The sequence below is a fragment of the Zea mays genome, chromosome 4, assembly GCF_902167145.1.
Source record: "Zea mays cultivar B73 chromosome 4, Zm-B73-REFERENCE-NAM-5.0, whole genome shotgun sequence".
In the NCBI taxonomy this organism is placed as follows: Eukaryota; Viridiplantae; Streptophyta; class Magnoliopsida; order Poales; family Poaceae; genus Zea; species Zea mays.
This window is the reverse complement of record NC_050099.1, coordinates 243,635,776-243,645,096: the sequence shown is the minus strand read 5'-3', so window position 1 is coordinate 243,645,096 and position 9,321 is coordinate 243,635,776.

The following is a 9,321-nucleotide window of genomic DNA, read 5'->3' as shown; positions in this document are numbered from 1 at the left end:
CTCCCTATAATGTTCCGTGGGTACTTGAAAGTCAGTATCTGGAAGGCGTTAGCTGAGTTAAGCTACTTTTATAGGCAACTTTGTGCTAAAGAAATAAAGAAAGAGGTGATGGAGAAGTTGGAGACAGAAATTCCTGTCCTTATATGCAAGTTGGAAAAAATATTCCCCCCAGGATTCTTCAATCCAATGCAACATCTACTTGTCCACCTTCCATATGAAGCTAAGGTTGGTGGACCTGTGCAATACAGGTGGATGTACCATATTGAAAGGGCTTTAAAGAAGCTTAGTTCAATGGTTGGTAACAAAGGAAGAGTTGAAGGGTGTATAGCTGAAGAATTCAAATATAAAGAGGTAGCAGCCTTCACGAGTGTATACTTTGCAGACGAGCACAATATCAATGCCCCTACATTGAGGTATCATGATGCCAAAGTACGGACTCGCAGCAATCTCCAAATTTTTGAGATTGAGGGCAAGACTGTTGGAGCATCCACGGAATATCATCCTGAGTGGTTGGGTGGATAGTAGTTTCACCGGCAAAGATCGTGTAAGGCAAGTAAATAAAGTGTTGGGCAATATCTGTCGTATGAGATGGCCTGGATTGGTGATTGAGAATGGTAATGAGGTCCCTGTCACAAGATGGGATCAATACGGCCTTGCTGTTAACGCGCAACATGGGAATGCGCAAGGTGCAGTTTGGCACGACTTCTGGGTATGTTTATCTATCTTCTTGCCAAGTTATCAGCTCAATGATTGATTCATATTATGGATTCTTGACTATGTTTTTTTTCAGAAACATTATAAGTTGCCTGATGGAGATACTCATACCGAGCATGCACACTCCGTGTTCCATAGGAACGCGGCAGATGTTGTTGCGGATATGATGTACTATGTTCGAATCCAGGTGATTAATCAAGCTATGTTGAGTAGTGAAGGACGACGTGCAGCCACTAAGAGCGAGGCGACACAGTATGGACTTTCTATGACTGAGCAAGATTTTCTTCAGGTAATTGATGTTTGTGCTCGTGTTAGAAATTTTTTTGTTGCTTGTATATGATACAATTACTTGTAAATGAATTGTGTTTCCGTAGCATTCGATTCCATGGATAGCCGCCAATGATGCTGCTTGGCGTGCCTTATGCCGTTATTGGGCTTCTGATGATTTCAAGGCAAAGTCTATGCGACAAAGTTCCAATCGTGGAACCGAGTCGTATCACAAGTATGGAGGTGATGATCACTTTCGTTTGGCAAAACGAATGGTAAGTGCAATTTATTTCATTTTTGTTGATTGTAGTTGACTTGCTGTAATTTCTGATTATAATGTTTGTCAAATGTACATACAGGAAGCTAGCAGTGGTGTAGTGCCCAGTGATATTCAAGTATACCTGAGGGGGCACAGAGGACCAGATCCTGCAAACCCAGATGTGTTGTGTAGCCAAAAGGCAACAGATTGTCTGGTGAGTGTTTTGAAATGCTTGATACATTTTGTTCATATGAAATTTTGTATGTAAGATGGCATTGTTCTTTTGTATGCAGGCTGCATATGGTGAGGCGATGTCTAGTCAGCATGGATCGGACTATGACTGGAGGACCGCACCTATTGATCCTCAGGTTGTGTATGCGAGTGGTGGAAAACCCCATGGAAGGTATGGACTCTACATACCTTATCTTGTTTCATCGGTTTAAGTACAATACATTTATTTTGAATCTGTTGTGATGTTACTTGTTTGAAGGTACTCGATGTTCGATAACGTCATCGACTCGAGCCAGGTGACGGTTCAGAGGGGAGGTTCGTCGAGGTCTGCTGCTCGTAGCTCCCGTCGCTCTACTCAGGATACTGCAGAAGTTGAGCGACTACGAGAAGAGCTTAGGCAACATCAGGAGCGGCAAAGGGTTCAGGAGGAATACTTGAGGCAACATGCTGCGCAACAAGAATACTATGCTACTCAGTTTCAACAACAGCAAACACTGATACAAGTAAGTTCAAAAAGATCTTTCATTTTAAGTTATGTATTGATTTAAAACACTGGCATTAATGTGTTCGTCGATTTGATAGCAACTAGCACAAGCCCAAGGGATACAGGTTCCGATGGCCCCCCCACCTCCACCTCCCATACATTTTCCTTGGCCATCACCTCCACCTCCACCTACCGAACATCAGGTTTGCAAATTTTTCATTATTTACTTGTTATATTATGGTGTAACTTCATGAATGTCATTTGTTCAGGTATATGAGACCCCTCCAGCTACCTTGTCGGTGCAGCAACAACATGATGGCTTAGACTTTGTCGATGCGTTGTTCGCCAGTGGAGGTAGCGAGCATCACTTTTCGCTGATTCCTGATGCTGATCGACAGTAGTGGACTTCCATTCTGTGTTTTGTGAGACTTGAAACTTATGTCTTGTGAGACTATTATGTGGATGTAACTTGTGTCTTGTGAGACTTGAAACTTTGTGGACTGTTCTGGCTAGACTTTTATGACTTTATATGTGACATGTGGTATATTGTGGCTTTTAAATATATTGTGGTATATTGTGGCTGTCATTTTTGTACATTGTGATATATGTGGCTGTTATTTTGATATATGTGGCTGTTATTTTGATATATGTGGCTGTTAATGTGGTGAATAATGAAAATTAAATTGCATTGTTTGTGCTGGTCATTTTAACTTCCGAGAGGACAACCAAAACGGTCGGAAGTTAGCCTTCACACGGCGTCAGCGCAAAACAAACGGCGTCAAACTTTAACTTCCGAGAAAACTGCGTTGGCTCTCGGAAGTTAGCGTAACTTCCGAGAGGGATCTTTGGCTCTCGGAAGTTAGCGTAACTTCCGAGTGTCTCTCGGAAGTTAGCGTAACTTCCGACAAAAATGTTACGAGAGCCAAACTTCCGACGGATTTATCTATCTTCCGACGGTTTATGTAACTTCCGAGAGTTTAGCTCTAACTTCCTACGGTTTAGGCCCTAGGAAGTTAAGTATTTTGGTGTAGTGCTCCCGCAGTTAAACTACTCCCCCTCTGTGCTAAAATATTTGTCGTTCTCATTTTCGATGAGTCAACCATTTTTAACTTTGACTAAATACATACATAAAAAAATATTAATATTTATAGTATATAATTAGTATCATTAGATAGATATTTGAATTTATTTTTGTAGTAAAATTATTTGGAGATATAAGTGTTGCTAATATTTTCTATAAATCTTGTTAAACTTAGGAAAGCTTGATTGACATAAATATCATAGCGATGAATATCTTGGGACAGATCGGAGGAAGTAGCAGGATAGCACGTACACTCAATCTACTAGCTCTCTAGCTTATACTCCCGCCGTCCCAATTTATATTTCGTTTGACTTTTGTATAAAGTTTGACTGACGTGTCTTATTCATTTTTTTAGAAAAAATAAAAAATTCAAATCTACACTTAAAGTATATATTCTAAACCATATCATATAAAAATTAATAATAATTATGATTTTTAAATAAGATGAGCTGGTCAAACCTAGGCTACAAAAGTTAAACGGATTATAAATTGGAATGTAGAGAGTATATTGCTGATTTCGTAGATAATGGAACATAGTGGCTTCAGCATTCTTCAGAGAAGAAGCATCAGGCCAAAAATATTAATTAATTTCACACCCAACAAACTTATAGGAGCTAACTTATCAACTTCTCGAGGTACGCAACTTCTTTCCAATTCTATCCAGAATTGTTTTCTAGTTCTTATTTTGATAAGTACGACTCCTGGTCTAATTTCATGTTAGTTTTATATTTTATATTTAGTTCTGTTTTTTTAAGTTGCGGAGGAGAACAAAAAGTTTTCTAGTTTAGTATTACATCCGGCTCAAAATAGAGCTCCATATATGGACCAAACTAACATGCAAGAGCCGCAGTCTCAAGCTGATATGGACCAAACTTAGTGTCCAAAAACTGAACCTTCAAGCTTCCAAGGATAATTTTTTTAAATCCTAAAACATCAAAAATTTCAATGACACAAGTAGTTCGTTAACTCTTGGTGCTAGTGCTGCTCTAGAACCTGCCACATTAATAAAAACCATGCATTTACTTCTCTAAATTTGTGCCCTTGCACCCACTTGCTATGCATGCAAGGTTGCGTGTTTTCTTTCGGATGTTAGCCTTGTCGTCAACAGATAGCAACAAGTTTGGAAGTTTGGAAGATGACTTCATCAAGTATATAAATACAGAAAAAAAAAATTTGAAACGAAATGACCAGTGGGCCGGGACGCCAATGTTAACTATAGTGATGCTGACGTGCAAGGCTTCCACAAACAACGGGACCAATAGGATAAGGCCACACTCAATGTCAAGATCATCACACCGTTGCATTGCAGTTAGGTTTAGGGAAAATGACCCTGCTATTAAAATCTGCACAATGAAATTCCGAGACGCATGCTATATACTATAAACTATATGTATTTAATTTCATGCATGATGCGCTGTCATTTATGGTGATTGTGCCATCCACGAGATGCGCAACGCCAGCAGCTGCATGCATCGGTGGTGAGTGGTGACCGGTGGCAGGTCGTTTGTCTGTTCTATGATCGTGGCGTGGACTGGGGAGTCTTCCTCCATTGGCATGCATTCGCCATTCCAGAGTTTCCAGGTGCAGTGGATTGACAGATCTCAAGTTCACATGATTCTGGATAATACTGCACAACAACAGCACAAAACACCTGAATCCATATATATTGAAGTGGATTGTGGTGTAATTTAGTTTAAGTTACTCTTCAATCCACGTCAATACATATGGAGGTGCGGTATACTAGTATAATTAAATCAAATCTTTTTTTAGATTAATATCATCATTCAAGTTCCCATCACAAAAATGTCCTATAACAACAAGTTGTCATTACTGTACGAATTAAACATGTAATGAGGATGTAGTTGTGTATATCTTTGTGGTAATTCACCTAGACAGGCAGCTGGCCTTGGTACATTATTGGGTCCGCTCACTATGATCTCCCTGTTGCAAAATGATGCTGACAAGCCAAAATTTTGTTTTGTGCGTGAATTCAAAAGAATCGTCACAATAATTGATCATTGTTTGAGTTCAAGCTGATTGTTAACAGCCTTAATCTCTTTGTCATTATACTAGCATAGTTAAATCAAAGCCGGGAGAAACCGGATCTCTAGGAAAAAAACACTGTCAAGTGAGTTTGACTAGTTTAGTGTGGTACAGGCAGTTGGATGTGGGTGGGTCTCAACATGCACAGAGAAAAGAGCATGCACTGTATCAACAGCTCAGTACTGTTCTAACAAAAAAATCAATATTATCTAGCCTATTATTTCAGTACTTTTTTTGGATAAGAATAATTCACTATACAGTTACAAGGACTAAACCCATCAGAGTTTGTGCATAGGGACTCCAATTGTATATGGCTGGTGGATGTCAAAATCCCTCTCTTTGGTAGATATACATGGTCCACTCCTAACCAACGTAAACCAACTCCGACAAGGATAGCGAGCATGTTCGTTTGTTTTTAATCCGTATCAGTTTCTACTACTTCTACCACTTCTACCGTGTTTTGTTTCTATGGATTATAGTTGCAGCAGTTCAAACAACCAACTTTAATTCGAAACGAACAGCTACAAGACTCACCGTCTTTCTGAGATCCATTTCCTCTTTTCCAATACATGTATGCCCATGTCAATACAAGTACCATCTGTGAATGTGTTGGGAGAGTGGATCAGTACATCCTCTAATGGCCTCCCACGCACGCCATACTCTGCCGTCAATTACAGGTCATCAAAATATCCATTTGGTCATGCATCAAACTCCATCAAGTCCTCTTCTTATACTATTAACTAAAGTGAGCAAATGTTTACAGAATGCTTACTGTATATGCAGCGCATGCACTAATGATGGATTAGCTGAGTCATCAGGTCCAAATCATGGCCACTAATCAGACACTACTGGAATCTACTTGAAGCAATAGCTTAATCAGGCGAAGCTCTCATAACATACTCCTTTTAAAACTAAAGATGGATACAGGGCGTACATTGGGCCAATCGATCAGGATAAACGAGGCAATGAGGCATCAACTTCAAATGGCACTGTCGAGCTGAACAAGGCACGAAATTTCGGCATCAAATCCCGCAATATAGGCGTACTTGAGTGAGTACTGGTACTTATGCCTTGTCGTTTGTCGGCCGGGACGCCAAAGCTAATGTGATTATGTGGAGGATTAATACACCACTTGTATTTTTTTTATATGCTACATTGTGTTGTGTTGCATGATTATAAGGATGCTAGCGATCGAGAGAACGAAGCTAGTTCTATGGACTCAATACCCATACATGCAATGCCATCCCTAAATAATAGCAGTGTCATCTTATTAGAAGTATATCCAGAACATAGCTTGTGCATATATTAAATTATCAACATTCATCTCAGATCCAATGTCTCTAGTTACTCTACATATTTTGCAAAAAAACACCATATGAATAAATATAGTTTGTAAAGTATAACGAGCAACCAGAGACGTTAAATCTGAAATGGATGGAACTGATGATTTAATATATGCACCAAACACATGTGCACCGTATATGTTCTCGCTGGAAATACAGATGATTTAAAATGAAAATATAACTAGTTATATGAAAGGATAAACTATTACAAACTAATGTTAATTAGTGGACGACGCTAGCTCTCACATTACGGAGACCGAATGAATTTTGGTGGATGCTGGGTATTGCTGACGTGGAGAAATAAATGTATCTTAGTGGATGACGTGGCATGCTGATGTAGATAGGTTGTATCTAATACACGATATTTTCATAGGTCTATTGTAATCTTGAAATTCTATGAAAATAGAAACAACAACTTTCGTTGCCATAGATAAGTGTCATAATTGCCCGTGTTAGTGGGCTGCTGAGATGTGGATCGCTTGCATGTGGAGATAAAACTCCAGTGGAGTTTAGGATTATAAGAGATATAGATGATATGGATCACTTACATGTAGAGATCGAACTCTAGCATGATTTAGAATTACAATATCATCCCTCTCTATATATTACTAGGTCATGGCTAACTCACTAAGTCAACATCCAATCACTCTTTTTATATTTATTACTAGTTTTTTTCTAATTTTTTTTCAACTCTATGTTATTGTTTATAGCTTGATCTTACGACAAAAGTTGTGTCCTAATATTGCTAGCTGACCTAAGATAACCTGACGACTAGGGATGGCAACGGGTCGGATTCGGATCGGATATTGAAAATATCCGCCCGCAGTCATATCCACGGTCATAGATAATATCCGCCCGCGACTATATCCACGGGTAGAAATTCATATCCATATCCATGCCCATCGGGTTTCGGATATCCATCGGATATCCATCGGATATGATAAAACTATTTTCATCAATTGAATAACATAATCAGTGAGAGGGAGAGATCGACTTCGGTGGAGGAGGAACTGAGGGGCTGGTAGAGGTGAACCTGAAGGACGGCGCGCCGTGCTCCCGTGCAGAGCAGGGTGGAGCTCAGGCGCTCAGCGCAGCTGCGCAGGGTGGAGCTCAGAGCAGGGCGGATTTCAGATTTTCAGAGCTGCATCTGTGCGGGGGCCGGCGGTGCTTAGAGCAGAGGGAGGAGCTCGGAACTGCGTCTGCGCGGGGGGCCGGGGCAGCGCGGGTGGCTTGCGGGTTGCGGCTTGCCTGGGCGACGCGGGTGGCTTGCGCGTGAGGCTGCAGGATGACTGGGAGGCTAGGATTGAACGATTGAGGCTAAGGGATGGTCGGATGGGGATTGGAGAATTAGGGATTAGGGTGGGCTGGTGGCTTGGTGCTTTGGTGGGCTGAATGTTACTTTGGTGGGCTGGCGCCTGGATTCAATAATGGACTAATGGTTAATTTCGGATATCCAACGGATTATCCGCGGGTGAGATTTAATATCCAAATCCATGCCCACTTTATCTCGGATCGGATACGGGTCTAACCCGCGGGTCAAAAAACATATCCATATCCTAATCCGTCGGGTCGGATATCCGCCGGATATCTAAATCCACGGATTAAATTGCCATCCCTACTGACGACATCCTTGCATTGTCCTAATGGGGTTCCTCCTAGGCGAGAGCTTCGATGATTTTTTGATAGTTTGTTCGAAACTAGCTGTTCTTCGTTATGTAAGCACGATTGGTTATATTTTGGTAGTTTGTTCGTAAATCTCATGTTTTTTTCACCGTGAAATATGCTGGTTATCCTTTGGTGATTTGCTTGTAAAACTCTTCGTTCTTCACCATAAAAAAGTGTTGATTATCCTCTATGTTTTTGAGTTTGTGGTGATATGGACGATCTAGTTCTAACAAATGTGTCATGTGTGACCAATATTTGCGTCAACAGACATATATAGCTTCCAACTACTCATAATCGACCTGTTGGGCTGCTACAAGATGATTGTAGATCGGTAATAGCCTGAATTACACGGAGAATATATATAACCATTGATAGATTGAGACATCTTTCAATTTATTCTACCCAACTATATACCTAGCATAGCTCATATAGGCTATCATAAAGCAAATCTTAGCTTATTAATCGAATGCAGCTAGTATACATTCATAAGTCTCAATCAGTCCAACTTTAACATTGATTTTTCCGAGACAACTTTAACATTGATAAGATTTGTTTTAATGCATATATAACTTGTTAGGCTTAACGTTGAAGTAAAGGTTTACTCCTTTGCTCTTAAAAAACACATGAAAAAACAAAAGGGGTCGAGTCTGTTTGATTGGACTGTGACTATGAAAAAAAACTGTTGTAGACTGTGAGCTGTGAAAAAAGTTATTGTGGTCTGTGAACCGCTAAAAAGCTATAAACTGTTTGGTGAAAACTACTAAAAGCCGCTAATTTTTATATATATATATTCACAATTCCATCTGAAAGCCGCTAAAAACAGGTTCAAAATTGTTTTCAGTTTTGCACTGTAAGAAAGTCAGGTTTTTTTAGTAAAAGTTGCTTTCTCGAGTCCTTTGGTTTGACTTTTGGCTTTTCGGGGGCAAAAGCCAAACCAAACGGGAAAAAATTCCTTGCGAATCGGCCACAACAAGCAACGTGCGGACCCAGTCTGGATTGCTTACGCGTGGCAATCTTATCGGCCGACTGGGTAGGCGCATGCAGGCCCACGCACAACGTTGCTTTACACTCGGCTGGTTGGCGTAAGCGCAGCTTGGCTCGGCTCCGTTTACAGCTTCATATTTCTCTCGTTTAGAAATGACTCCGCCGGCATCGTCTATCAGATTGGAGACTCTTCGATCCTGCGCCGCCGCTCGTGCGATTCCAATTCAAGCAACTCATTCGATCGTCTTCG